Consider the following 15,137-nt stretch of genomic DNA (forward strand, 5'->3'; position numbering starts at 1 on the left):
CTCCAGCATCAGCCTCTCTCCTCTCAGCCTCCCCCAGCATGAGCCTCCCCCAGCATCAGCCTCCTTCCTCCCAGCCCCCCTCCTCCAAGCCTCCCCCAGCATCAGCCTTCCAGCCTCCCTGAGCATCAGCCTCCCTCCTCCCCCTCCCAGCCTCCCCCAGCATCAGCCTCTCTCCTCCCAGCCTCCCCCAGCATCAGCCTCCCTCCTCCCAGCCTCCCCCAGCATCAGCCTCCCTCCTCCCAGCCTCCCCCAGCATCAGCCTCTCTCTTCCCAGCCTCCCCCAGCATCAGCCTCTCTCTTCCCAGCCTCCCCCAGCATCAGCCTCCCTCTTCCCAGCCTCCCCCAGCATCAGCCTCCCGTCTCCCAGCCTCCCCCAGCATCAGCCTCCCGCCTCCCAGCCTCCCCCAGCATCAGCCTCTCTCCTCCCAGCCTCCCCCAGCATCAGCCTCTCTCCTCCCAGCTTCCCCCAGCATCAGCCTCCCTCCTCCCAGCCTCCCCCAGCATCAGCCTCCCTTCTCCCAGCCTCCCCCAGCATCAGCCTCCCTTCTCACAGCCTCCCCCAGCATCAGCCTCCCTCAGCATCAGCCTCCCTCAGCATCAGCCTCCCTCCTCCAAGCCTCCCCCTCCCAGCCTCCCCCAGCATCAGCCTCCCTCCTCCCAGCCTCCCTCAGCATCAGCCTCCCTCCTCAAAGCCTCACCTTCCCCCTCCCAGCATCAGCCTCTCTCCTCCCAGCCTCCCCCAGCATCAGCCTCCCCCAGCCTCAGTATCCCTCCTCCCAGCCTCAGCCTCCCTCCTCCCAGCCTCCCCCAGCCTCAGCCTCCCTCCTCCCAGCCTCCCCCAGCCTCAGCCTCCCTCCTCCCAGCCTCGCCCAGCATCAGCCTCCCTCCTCCTAGCCTCCCCCAGCATCAGCCTCCCTCCTCCCAGCCTCCCCCAGCATCAGCCTCCCTCCTCCCAGCCTCCCCCAGCATCAGCCTCCCTCCTCCCTCCGCCTCCCTCCTCCAAGTCTCCCTCAGCATCAGCTTCCCTCCTCCAAGCCTCCCCCTCCCCCTCCCAGCCTCCCCCAGCATCAGCCTCCCTCAGCATCAGCCTCCCCCTCCCAGCCTCCCCCAGAATCAGCCTCTCTCCTCGCAACCTCCCCCAGCATCTGCCTTTCTCCTCCCAGCCTCAGCCTCTCTCTCTCCCCCCAGCCTCCCTCTCCCCCCAGCCTCCCCCAGCATCAGCCTCTCTCCTCTCAGCCTCTCTCTCCCCCCAGCCTCCCCCCCAACCTCAGCCTCTCTCTCCCCCCAGCCTCCCCCCCAGCTTCAGCCTCTCTCTCCCCCCAGCCTCAGCCTCTCTCTCCCCCCAGCCTCAGCCTCTCTCCCCCCAGCCTCAGCGTCTCTTTCCCCCCAGCCTCCCTCTCCCCCAGCCTCAGCCTCTCTCCCCCCAGCCTCAGCCTCTCTCTCTTCCCAGCCTCCCGCCAGCCTAAGCCTCTCTCTCTTCCCAGCCTCACCCCAGCCTCTTTCTGTTCCCAGCCTCCCCCAGCCTCAGCCTCTCTCCCCCCAGCCTCCCCTTGCATGATTATAGTGGACAAAAAGAGGCATCGCAACGATCATCAACTAACCTGCAAGGTGCCCATACATTCTAGGCTCTGCCTTACCTGCTCCGGTGCCCGCCGCCCTGCTCTGGTGATTATCCTCTTCTGGCTGGCTCCAGCTTCAGACGCGTCCTCCTCCGCGGCGTGTGTCGTCTGCAGCATTGGACGCTGCAGCACGGGGCAGTGAGCTGATTGTCGCGCCCGCGCGCCTCTGACCCCGGAAGTGCAGGCGATGGAACTTCCAGGGTTAATCAGCTCACTATGCCTGGCGCCCGCCATGTATTTAAATAGACAGAAGTGCGCCTCTCCTCCCTCTCAACACCCCCCCCCCTCCTCCGAACACAGCCGAGTGTAACGGAGGGAGGGACGGGGGGCGGGGATGTAAAAAAAAAAAAAAAATTATATATATATATTTTTTATTTTTTTTTGCTGCCAGAAAGTGCCGCCCCCCGCAACGTGCCGCCCTAGGCACGGGACCACGGGTGCCTAGTGGCAAATACGGCCCTGCATGGAAGGTATCTCGGGGAGACGCCTGACATGATTAATCTAGGATTTAGTGGCAGCTATGGGCTGCCATTAACTCCTTATTACCCCGATTTGCCAATGCATCAGGGCAAATCGGGAAGAGCCGGGTACAGTCCCAGAACTGTTGTCGCATCTAATGTATGCGGCAATTCTGGGCGGCTACTGACTGATATTGTTAGACTGGGAGGCTCCCGATAACATGGGGCTCCCCATCCTGAGAATACCAGCCTTCAGCTGTATGGCTTTATCTGGCTGGTATTAAAATTGGGGGGACCGCACGCCGGTTTCTTTAATTATTTATTTCACTGCACAGTATAGACACGCCCACCAGCTGCTGTGATTGGGTGCAGTGAGACACCTGTCACTCAGCATGGGGGCGTGTCTCACTGCAACCAATCATAGGCACCTGTGGGTGGGGAAAGCAGGGAATACGAGATGGCTGTGTGCATAGCACAGCGCGCCCGCCGGTATAAAGGCTCAGTCACGCTGTGCGAACCGGCCAATCACTGCAATTTCACAACTAACAGGGCTGTGGCATTGCAGTGGTCTGCCAGCCAATCCCTGCATGAGGGCTGGCTCTCAAAAGAGCGCCAACATGCAGGGATGAAGACCACGAGTACAGCACGAGTATCGCGAAATTACTCGGTACCCGCCGAGTAGCCCGAGTACAGTGATACTCGTGCGAGTACCGAGTAGTGACAAGCGTACTCGCTCATCACTAGTGCACACTACATCCGATCACGCTGTTGGTACCACCAGCGCAAGCCGATCAACACTACAATCTGCTCGCACTGGGCTGAGAACTGAGAGTACCTGAGTACAGCGATGGTCATGCAAGTGGTTTGCATTTGTAAAGCACCCGATCTCTGTGTTTTTTTTTTTGTAAAGTCTGTGTTTGGTTCGAACATCAAACCACAGGTTCGCTCATCTCTACACATGAACCAAATCATCATCTGCAGACACGTAGGCTCTAATCACATCTGTATAGGAGGTTTAGTTTGGACCCTTTAATTCAGATTTTTTTTTCACCTTCACAAAACAGATCTTCTTGTAAGTCATTGTAAACATCAGAAACTAATGATATGTAACCATAATGCAAATGTGATCGAAGTCTTCAGAATGTGTTGTGTTTCAGAGTTTGCCACTATATAATAAAAATAAAATTGTTAATCTATGACTATGTTCCTTTCCAGGAAAACAAACACAGAGTTAATTTAGTGTTTGCATTCTGGACAGTGTCCTACACCAGACACTTTCCCATTATCTTCAGTAGTGAAATTAACTGTTCCACTGTATTTTAGGAGCTCCAATAAACTGCTAGAAACATGTCTGGCAAAAAATGTACTGAACACAGCGAATAATGCTGATTGCAATTAAAGCTAGCCATACAAACGCATTCAGCCAACAGCCGATCTCCCATAAACAGGAGGCTCAGCTCATTTGTGAGAGGGAGACATACATTTCATGGATCATCATCTTATCTGACATCGATGCACAATCAAAAAGGCCCCAAAGACATTATATAATTAGCAGAATCTGGCTGCACTAATCTGATTACTGATGAAAAACCGCCCCTATATAGGTCTGTGAAAGTCCATGGAGTCCAAATAAACCCTAGTCTTGTACTTGTCTGTCACCTACTTCTTGTTAGCTTTCACTTAGATGTGAACCCAAGATGACAAGGTATATTTTCAGTTGCAAGACAAAGTATATTTTCCTTTGAATGACCTATATTTCTGCTTTGCTTACTAATAAAATATGGTGTAATTGTCTTTGTCTATAATTGTCACTTAGAATAACACACTAACAACACACAAACAGTTTACCATACTTAGCGTGTTAAGTAAGCAAGAAAATGAACCTCTGTATTAATGACTCCAAGAGCTAATTGGCAAAAGGTGTTTCAATTAAGGCGATGAGATTGAGAATGTGGGTTTCACTGATGTTTTTCCCATTAAATAAACACACACAAAAGCACGGTTACTAAAGATTGGTTACTGTGAGCAGATTCACTCCAAAATCTTCCTCAAAATGCTACAGAAACCCTTCCTATTGATTTCCATGGGAACTTTGTTGGTCATGTGATTTTTTTTGAGCATTTTTTTTCTGACGAGGTTCTTAAAAACATGTGATGAAAAAATAAGTGCATGTCACTTCTTTGATGAGCATCTTGACGTGATGGAATACGCTCCAAACTAGGCACTGTCCAGTTAAAAAGGATGCTTAAACGCTTAAAGGGAAGGTCTCGCGGTTTTTTTTTTATTTTTGTATTAATAATAGTGATTATTAAATCAAGTTTATTTAATACAAAATTAAATTCACTGTTTATTTAGTTTTTATTTCATTTTAGTTTTACTGAAGCACTGGGGGCTGCCATGTTGGATTTGGAGTTTGTAACGACAGTTACCTCCTTTATGGCAGTCCCCTGGGCATAGAAGACTTTTGTCAGGCTCGGACCCTATACTGTAACATAGTGAAGGCGTCTGCTGTGAAATGGACGCGCCCCCTGGGCTGTCCACATCACAGCAGAGGGAGGAGATCAGCGCCATCTTTGTGCAGCTCAGAGCGTATGCTGTGTGCTGCACTTTCCCCGTCACCCGCCGGGATGGATGGGGTGAGTACCGATGCTGGACACCAGTGATTGCACCGTAACTGATCCTGGCACGCTGCTCTTCACTCTGCCATTCCCCCCCTTGCACTCTGTCTTGGACCCTATCTCCCCGCATGCACTCACCTTGGGCCTCCGCTGCTCGCTGCTATGTACTGTGATCGCTGATAGGACTGGCTGCCGAGGGCTCAGGTCTGAGGTGAGTGCATGCGGCATTGGGATACAGTCAGCGAGGCATTGGGAAACAGTCAGTAGGCAGTGTGAGGCATTGGGAAACAGTCAGCAGGCAGTGTGGGGCATTGGGAAACAGTCAGTAGGCAGTGTGATGGCATTGGGATGCAGCTGGCCTTAGTGATACTTTAGAAATATTAGGATCCCACTGTGGCCACCAACAGGGTCTGGAGAACTACATATTGTACTATACACTAGGGTCTGGAGGACTCCATATTGTAAGACACACTAGGGTCTGTGGGACCCCCATATTGTATTACACACTAGGGTTTGGAGTACTTCATATTGTATTACACACTAGGGTCTGTAAGGCCCCATATTGTATTACAGACTAGGGTCTGTAGGATGCTATATATTACACACTAGGGTCTGTATTCTTCATATTGTATTACACTCTACAGTCTGTAGAGTCCCATATTGTATTACACATTAGGGTCTGGAGGACTTCTTATTGAATTACACGTCAGGGTCAGTAGGATTCCATATTGTAGTACACACTAGGGTCTGTAGAACCACATATTGTACTACACGTCAGGGTCAGTAGAACTCCATATTGTATTACACACTAGGGCCCATATTGTGTTAGCCGGATCGTAAACCATCAAGACCTCCGATTTATTCCATTTACAGTCATGGCCAAAAGTTTTGAGAATGACACTAAAATTATATTTTCACATGATCTGTTGCCCTCTGGTTTTTAATTGTGTTTGTCTGATGTTTACATCACATACAGAAATATAATTGCAATCATATTATGAGTACCAAAAGGTTATATTGACAGTTAGAATGAATTAATGCAGCAAGTCAATATTTGCAGTGTTGACCCTTCTTCTTCAGGACCTCTGCAATTTTCCCTGGCATGCTCTCAATCAACTTCTGGACCAAATCCTGACTGATAGCTGTCCATTCTTGCATAAGCAATGCTTGCATTTTGACAGAATTTGTTGGTTTTTGTTTGTCCACCCATCTCTTGATGATTGCCCACAAGTTCTCAATGGGATTAAGATCTGGCGAGTTTCCAGGCCATGGACCAAAATCTCTATGTTTTGTTCCATGAGCCATTTAGTGATCACCTTTGCTTTATGGTAAGGTGCTCAATCATGCTGGAAAAGGCATTGTTGGGCGCCAAACTGCTCTTGGACAGTTGGGAGAAGTTGCTCTTGGAGGACATTCTGGTACCATTCTTTATTCATGGCTGTGTTTTTAGGCAAGACTGTGAGTGAGCCGATTCCCTTGGCTGAGAAACAACCCCACACATGAATCTTTTCAGGATGCTTAACAGTTGGCATGAGACAAGACTGGTGGTAGCGCTCACCTCTTCTTCTCCTAATAAACTGTTTTCCAGATGTCCCAAACAATCGAAAAGGGGATTCATCTGAGAAAATGACTTTACCCCAGTCCTCAGCAGTCCACTCCCTGTACCTTTTGCAGAATATCAGTCAGTCCCTGATGTTGTTTCTGGAGAGAAGTGGCTTCTTTGCTGCCCTCCTTGAAACCAGGCCTTGCTCAAGCAGTCTCCGCCTCACAGTGCGTGCAGAAGCACTCACACCAGCCTGCTGCCATTGCTGAGCTAGCTCGGCACTGCTGGTAGTCCGATCCCGCAGCTGAAACAGTTTTAAGATACGGTCTTGGCGTTTGCTGGTCCTTCTTGGGCACACTGGAGCCTTTTTAGCAACAATGGAACCTCTCTCCTTGAAGTTCTTGATGATGTGATAGATTGTTGACTGAGGTGCAATCTTTGTAGCTGCGATACTCTTCCGTTAGGCCATTTTTGTGCAGAGCAATGATGGCTGCACGTGTTTCTTTAGAGATAATCATGGTTAACTGAAGAGAAACAATGATACCAAGCACCAGCCTCCTTTAAAATGTCCAGTGGTGTCATTCTTTCTTAATCATGACTGATTGATCGCCAGCCCTGTCCTCATCAACACCCACACCTGTGTTAATGGAACAATCACTAAAACAATGTTAGCTGCTCCTTTTAAGGCAGGAATGCAATGATGTTGAAATGTGTTTTGGGGGTTAAAGTTCATTTTCTTAGCCAATATTGACTTTGCAAGTAATTGCTGCTAAGCTGTAAGATGTCGTTCTTTGTGACATTCTGGAGTATATGCAAATTGCCATTAGAAAAACTTAAACAGTAGACTTTGTAAAAATTAATATTTGTAGAATTCTCAAAACTTTTGGCCATGACTGTACAATCCCAGGTTTACAATTGTCCTTCATATGACGGCTTCACACAGTTTATTCTGTGGCGTTGCTGTCCCATTATGGACGATGTTGCTGTAGCTAGTGCCTTTCCTGGAGGTACATTTCTTACTTTTCACTTTACTTTGCCTTATTTCGCACTTCTCTTTTCGGTCTTGGACTGATCCATATTCAGCAGCCCTATGTAAACACCACTGTACCCTTGTTATTTGCAATTCATCATGTGAGTTCTCGTCGAGCTTTAGCCGGAGTCGTTCTATCCCTTATAGTAGACGTGTGGCCTCACACTGCTGCTAGTTTAGTAAATATTAGTATTTTACTCATAAATTCATTTCTCATTTAACCAAGTGAACCCACGCCATCACCTAAATCCTTCCATTGTGTGTTCTCTGCACAGATCGCTGGCACGTTGTGCTCCAATGCCTTCAGTTATGCCTACCCTATCCAGCTCTAAACTGTTCATCACTGTTCATCAAAACACTGACTGACTTTCTCCCTTTTGTTCCCGTCTGTCCCACTGGCTTTCACTCCCCCTTTCCCTGTTCCCCAGGCTCTCTGCCAGCCAGCGGATGCTTTCAGCCTTAGTAACATCCTCTCCGGCAGAGCCCTCTTCCCGTATTAGAAGGGGAGGCACAGGAGGGGAGGGAAACAGGTTCCTCAGTTCCCTGCACAGGATGTCAGTCTGTTCAACCCACCCTGGGAAAGAATTTGTCTCATACGGAATTGTGATATAGGCTTAGTTATAAATATATATCCTTATACATCTGCATTACAGTAGATGTTCCTGAAAGCTCTGATCCATGGGAATACAGCATTCCCAAAAATGTTTTCTATGCCGCACCATGCAGGAAGCCAGTGCGTGACCTGCTACACATATGGAAATAGAGTTACAATTCTCACAACTTCAATCCCACCTCTACAGAATATTTTAGACAGAGGTTTACCCTTTTGCCTCACCTATGAATTAAAGTCTGTGTAATCTGTGTTATAAAAAGATTTCCGTGTCATCATGGTAAACATTCAGGTAGGACCGTATTTTAGTATCTAAGATCACAGGTTATATTTGTAAAACTGACCTGTCATATTTTGTGACCATACAAGCATGCAGAACGGCAATTCAGCTGATGACCCAGAGATGCTTGATCTTATAAAGGTACAGTTGAAACCTAAAATTTACATACATTTCACTCCAAACTGTATGCTCCATTTTCTCGTTACCCTTATGAACATGAAAAATGCAGGGCAAAAGCAACATGTTTGTGGGAAAAATGTATTTATTTATTTTCAGGGGTTAAAATATTCTGTGAAGCATCTGTCGGTTTAAGGGGCTCACCACACCTCTAAATAAATTCCTTGAGGGGTGTAGTTTCCAAAATATGGTTACTTGTTGGGGGTTTCACCTATTTGGGGACATCAGGAGCTTGGCAAATGCAACATAGTAAGACTATTTTGCACTCCAAGAGGTAAGAGGTGCTATTTCTATTCTGAGCCCTTCCGTGTGCCCAAACAGGAGTATTTGACCACATATAGGGTGTCTAAATGCTTAGGAAAAATTGCACAACAAATTGTAGGGTCCATTTTCTCCTGTTACTTTTGCTCCCATTTTTTCCCCAAGGATAACATATTTGTGGGTAATTTTTTTTTTTCATTTTCACAGCTTAATGTTATAAAATTCTGTGAAGCACCTGTAGTTCTCAAGATGCTCAGCATGCCTCTAAATAAATTCCTTCAGGGGTGTGGTTTCCAAAATGGGGGGGTCAATAATGGGGCATTTCTACTGTTCAGGTACATCAGGAGCTCACTAAATGCGACATAATGTTCACTATTTCAGCTAATTTCACGTTCCAAAAGTCAAATGGTGCTTCTTACCTTGCGAGCCTAGCCGTGTACCCAAAAAGTAGTTTTCCACCAGATATCCCCATATACTGTTGAAACGAGAAGTTTACATACACTATATAAAGAGACACATGCATGTTTTTCTCATTATTTGAAATGAAATCAGAATAAACCTTTCCCGTGTTAGGTCAATTAGGAAAAAAAATTATTTAGATTTGCCAAATGCCAGAATAATGAGAGAGCGAAAGAATGTTTTAAGGCATTTTTATTACTTTCTGCAAAGTCAAAAGTTTACATACATTTCATTATTATTTGGTAGCAATGCCCTTAAACTGTATGACTTGGGTCAAACGTTTTAAGTATCCTTCAACAAGCTTCCCACAATAGTTGGTAGGAATTGGCGCCCATTCCTCCTGACATAACTGGTGTAGCTGAGCAATGTTTTGATGTCGCTTTGCTCGCACTGGCCTTTTCAGCTTTGCCTATAAATTTTCAATAGGATTGAGATCAGGGTTTTGTGATGGCCACTCCAAAACATTGACTTTGTTCTCCTTAAGCCACTTTGTAACCAGTTTGGCAGTATGCTTTGGATCATTATCCATTTGGAAGACCCAATTCCACACAAACTAAGTTCCTGGCTGATGTCTTGAGATGTTCTTCAGTATTGCCACATAACCTTCTTTCCTCATGATTCCATCAATTTTGTGAAGTACAATAGTCCCTCCAGGAGAAAAATAACCCCACAACATGCTGCTGCCACTCCCGTGTTTCACAGTTGGGAAGGTATTCTTAGGCTTCAAAGCTTCTCCCTTTTTGTTCCAAACATAATGGTCATTGTAGCCAAACAGTTCAATCTTAAGGTACCGTCACACAAAGCGCCGCTCCAGCGATCCCACCAGCGATCTGACCTGGCAGGGATCACTGGAGCGTCGCTACATGGTCGCTGGTGAGCTGTCAATCAGGCAGATCTCCACAGCGATCAGAGATCTGCCACCAGCGACCTGTGTAACGATGCTGTGTTTGGTAACCATGGTACACATCGGGTTACTAAGCAAAGCGCTTTGCTTATAGTTACCCGATGTGTACCTTGGCTACGTGTGCAGGGAGCCGGCTTCTAGAAGCTGCGGACGCTGGTAACCAAGGTAAATATCGGATAACCAAGCAAAGCCGTTGCTTGGTTACCCGATGTGTACCTTGGTTACATGGGCGCGCAGAATGTGGCTCCCTGCTCCTTCAGATCGTTGCTCTCTCGCTGTCAAACACAGCGATGTGTGCTTCATAGCGGGAGAGCAACAACCAAAAAATGGTCCAGGACATTCAGCAACGACCGGCGACCTCACAGCAGGTGCCAGGTCGTTGCTGGATGTCACACACAGAAACATCGCTAGTAAGATAGCTGTTGAGTCACAAAAAACGTGACTCAGCAGCGATGTCGCTTAGTGAGACGTGGCCTTTAGTTTCATCAGACCACAGGACATATCTACAAAAATTAAGGTTTTTGTTCCTGTGTGCCTTTGCAAACATTAATCTATGTTTATTTTGGAGTAATGGCTTCTTCCATGCAGTCTCCTTTCAGCCACGTTGATACAGTACTCGTTTCACTGTGGATAATGACACAATCTTACCAGCTTTTTTTTTTTTCTTGGGTTGATATGCACGTCTGACCAAAGCACGTTAATCTCTGGAACACGGAACTTGTCTCCTTCCTGAGTGGTATGATGGCTGGACATTCCCATCTTGTTTGTACTTGCGTATAATAGTACAGATGAATGAGGCACCTTCAGGTATCTGGAAATTGCACCCATTTCTCTTCCTGAGATCTTGGCTGATTCCGTTTGACTGTCCCATGATGCTACACATCCACAGGTGTGTCTCTAACTCAGTTGTTGCCAATAAACCTATTAGAAGCTTCCAAAGATATAACATCATATGGGCTATTCCGTATTGTTTAAAGGCATAGTACTAAGCGTATGTACACTTTTGACAGTGCAGAAAGTAATAAAAATGCCAAAAACCACTATCAGGATGCCGGCATTTTCTCAAATATAAATAATTTTGGTTCCTAACTGACCCAAAACGGAAAAGGTTTATTCTGATTTCATGTCAGATAGTGAGAAAAACCTGGAGATGTGTCTGTTTAGAGAGTGAGTGTGTGTGTCTGTGTGTGTCTGTGTCTAAACTTCTGGTCTCAACTGTATTAGCATCCTCAATATGTATGGTCTTCTTTCTGGAGCATCATCTTGGATTAGTTTTTAATTAGTCAATCCATGACCAGATTAATTATTATTTATATTTATTTTTCTTAAGTAAACACTTCAATTCTGCATATTATTAGATATCTGGGCTTTCCTTAAAAGGAGTATTCCCATGTCCAAGATCCTATCCCAATATGGACTAGGTGTAATATTATAATCATCAATAATCGTAATAGCAAATATCTCCAAGTAGAAATGTAGTACAGTTCTCCTGATATAGTCATGGCTCTTACCTCATGTGCAGGGCATTGCAGCTAAAGTATCCATGGTTACGACCATGAGCAACTAATTGTTACTATATAAGTGGATATAAGCATGGATACCCAAGCTAAAACACCCTGCACATGAGGTAAGAGACATGGCTATAATCAGGAAAACTATTATATTTCTAGTTGGAGGTAATTGCAAATATTATTACACCTACCACATATTGGGATAGACTCTTGGAGATGGGAATACCCGTTTAGTCTATAATCCTTTGTAGTGGAAGGAAACATGATTAAATATGGCCATAGTATCAGGGACAGAAATACTATTGGCACAGCCATAAAGGAGCCGATGGAATTGTGCATTATCAGCTATTGGACTGGAAAGGGCCATTACATTGGTTCTTGCATAGGGGCTCTCTTCTGTGTCCACTGCTGCCAAGCACAATTACATAAGGCTGAAGTGTTCACTGAACGACATCAGCAGAGCGGACAGGTCCTTTTTAAATCATATATTAGAAAGCACTGTGTATCTAAGAAAATGTATCCATTGATATATTGAGGTCACTAGAATTTTTCTGAAACTGAACTCCTTAAGCAGAGCCTATTGTTACATAACTAGCTTTGTAGGGAAGGAGAATCTATTGTTTTATTGAAAAAGAGTACTAGCATCTTCCCAAGCCTGCCACATGCTGAAGGTGATAAGGCGATTTATTAACGTACACAAGCAACTATGGGAAGTCCATCTTCAAGTCAAAGCAAATTGTGTTGATATACAATCTGTTGCCCGTCAGTAGCGCACCCCATGGCGGGCACCCTTTTGATCGATAGAGCACAAAAAGCATGTCGAAGCAGGTATATATCTCAGTCATTGTAAATCACCCCTAAAATGAGAAATGATTCCACACCTGCATCTGCTTTTAATGTAGGAAGCGGGACCTGACAGACAACCTTCTTTGCCCTTTAAATGACAAACATGTGGCTGACTTTGGAAGAACCCCTAATAATTATACCCCATTTTACCTATTCATAAATGAAAGTGGTTTCTAGAACAAACCTGAATTTGAGGATCAAAAGAACTGGTGTGCAGGGCCTCGCTTCTATTGTTCATTTTTCAAATTTAATTTTTTATTATTTTTTTTTAAAGAAAAACATAGCATTGTTAAAAATGTTTTAGGGAGGTGTCCAAAAATGCTTCAACTTGGTTTAAAACAAATTAAATTAATAAACAAAAATCTAAATGAAAATCAATATTTGGTGTGACCACCCTTTGCCTTCAAAACTGAATTAAAGCATCAATTCTTCTAAGTGCACTTGTTCATGATTAGGAAGGGGTTCCTGACCTATGATGCATGGGAGCTGCGCCTGCGCGGTCATCGGCAGGAGCCCGGCTTACGTGACAGCCGAGACCCGGCTCTAAAAGCCAGGAGCAAGGCCTGTACCGCCCAAGGTTGTTCCATCCCCTGAATGCCACAATCGATATTCACCGCAACATTTAGGAGGCTGGGAGAGGGAGTGCGCCAAGGGCCCAATTGTTGCCATGGCAACCAGGATAATAGTCTAAGAGGCTTTTGTCAGTGCAGCCCTGACAGCCATAATGCACTGCCATGCTGGTACTTTGCAATGCATTATAGCCATAATCAAAGTAATGACAGTTAAAGAGCAAATAAGTAAAAAACTAAAAAGAAACAAAGTTTAAAAAAACTGAAGAAAAAAAATATTATATATAATATTAAATACGTAAAAACAAAAAGTATAATTTTGGTAAAACTGGAGGAATCATCTTGTCCTGCAAAACAAATGAGCAGCCGTACAGCTCGTTGGCATAACAAAAAAGTTATAACTCTCCATACATGGTGATGCAAAAACGATTTTTTTCTAGGAAATAGATTTTATGTAAAACAGCAAAACATAAAAATAAAAATATATAAATATGGCATCACTGTAATTGTACTGACCTGAAGAATACAGCCGTATTATTGTTACCACACAGAACGGCAAAAAAAAAAAAAAAACACAAACCCCCCCCCCCCAAAATTCATGAATTGCTGGTTTTTGTTCAGTCTGCCAACTAAGGGGTACTTTGCACACTACGACATCGCAGCTGCGATGTCGGTGGGGTCAAATCGAAAGTGACGCACATATGGCGTCGCTGTCGATATCGGAGTGTGTAAATCGTTTTTGATACGATTAACGAGCGCAAAAGCGTCAAAATCTTATCGGTGTAGCGTCAGTCATTTCCATAATTTCAGAAGGACCGATGTTGCGACGTTGTTCCTCGTTCCTGCGGCAGCACACATCACCGTGTGTGAAGCCGCAGGAGCGAGGAACATCTACCTGTGTCCTGCGGCACACGCCGGCTATACGGAAAAAAGGTGGTGGGCGGGATGTTTACGTCCCGCTCATCTCCGCCCCTCCGCGTCTATTGGTCGCCTGCCGTGTGACGTCGCTGTGACTCCGCATGACCCGCCCCCTTAGTAAGGAGGCGGTTCGCCGGTCAGAGCGACGTCGCAGGGCAGGTGAGAGCATGTGAAGCTGCCGTAGCGATAATGTTCGCTACGGCAGCTATAACACAATATCTTATGTGCAACGGGGGCGGAGACTATCGCGCTCAGCATCGCAAGCATCTGCTTGCGATGTCTTAGTGTGCAAAGTACCCCCAAGACTCAGAATAGAAAGCAATTAAATGGTACCAATAAAAAACATCATCTCGTCGTCCTCCAAAAAACAAGCTGTCACATGACTCAATCTACAGAAAATTTATAGCTCTCAAAATATGGCAAAAATGTAAAACCTTTTTTGTTTCCAAGAAAAAGCAAAACAAAAAAAAACAAAAAACACGTTCTTAGTGAGCGATAGCAGCCAAACAAAAAAAAAAAAAAAAAAAAGATAAATCTGGTATCGCTATAATTACTCTGACCCAAAGAATAAATGTAAATCTAATCCCTTATACTGTAAGGTGAACCCAGTATAAATATATTTATAAAAAATAAAAAAAATAAAAAAGAAGAATACAAAGAATTCTTGACCTGCTGTTGAATTGTTCATTCTTCATTCCAAAGATCGCAGTAAGACTCTGCTCACATTTATCCTGCGCTCTATGCTAAGCGCTACACCGGGGTTTTTGTGTATATCTCGGAAAAAATGTGATGAAGACTGAATCCCTGATAGAAGATTTTCTAAAATGAGACAGATGGAGTCACTGTGGACACTATCTGGCCTATGGTCCAGAGGTGTCCCTCTTCTTAGGTGTGCTCAAAAGTGCAATTAGCCATTGGCTTTTCAGATGTACACAAACCTGACACTACTAAACAGAGACCAAAATGGAGTCTGGCGTAACTCTGCTTGCCTCATTAGTGAATGCATCCGTCAGAGGCTTCATATGAATCACGTGTTTCAGATGGAAACCACAAAGATAAGAGCTCAGTGTAGAGCACCGGATACATGTGAACTTATCCAAAATGTTCTGTACCCAAAATGCTTCAACTAAGCCCACAAAAGGGCTCTGGAAAACCATCATAGCTTTCTCTCAATAGAAATCTGGTGAAATATGTGCTCCTAAATCCAAATGTGCCCCTCCCTTCTGAACCCCACAATGTACCTAAACTGTAGTTAGCATCCATGTTTGACATTAACGTACTGAGGAGAGCCCACTGTTTAGGCACATCAGGGGCTCTGCAAATAGAGTCCACAA

This window comes from Anomaloglossus baeobatrachus, chromosome 1, assembly GCF_048569485.1.
Source record: "Anomaloglossus baeobatrachus isolate aAnoBae1 chromosome 1, aAnoBae1.hap1, whole genome shotgun sequence".
Classification (NCBI taxonomy): domain Eukaryota; kingdom Metazoa; phylum Chordata; class Amphibia; order Anura; family Aromobatidae; genus Anomaloglossus; species Anomaloglossus baeobatrachus.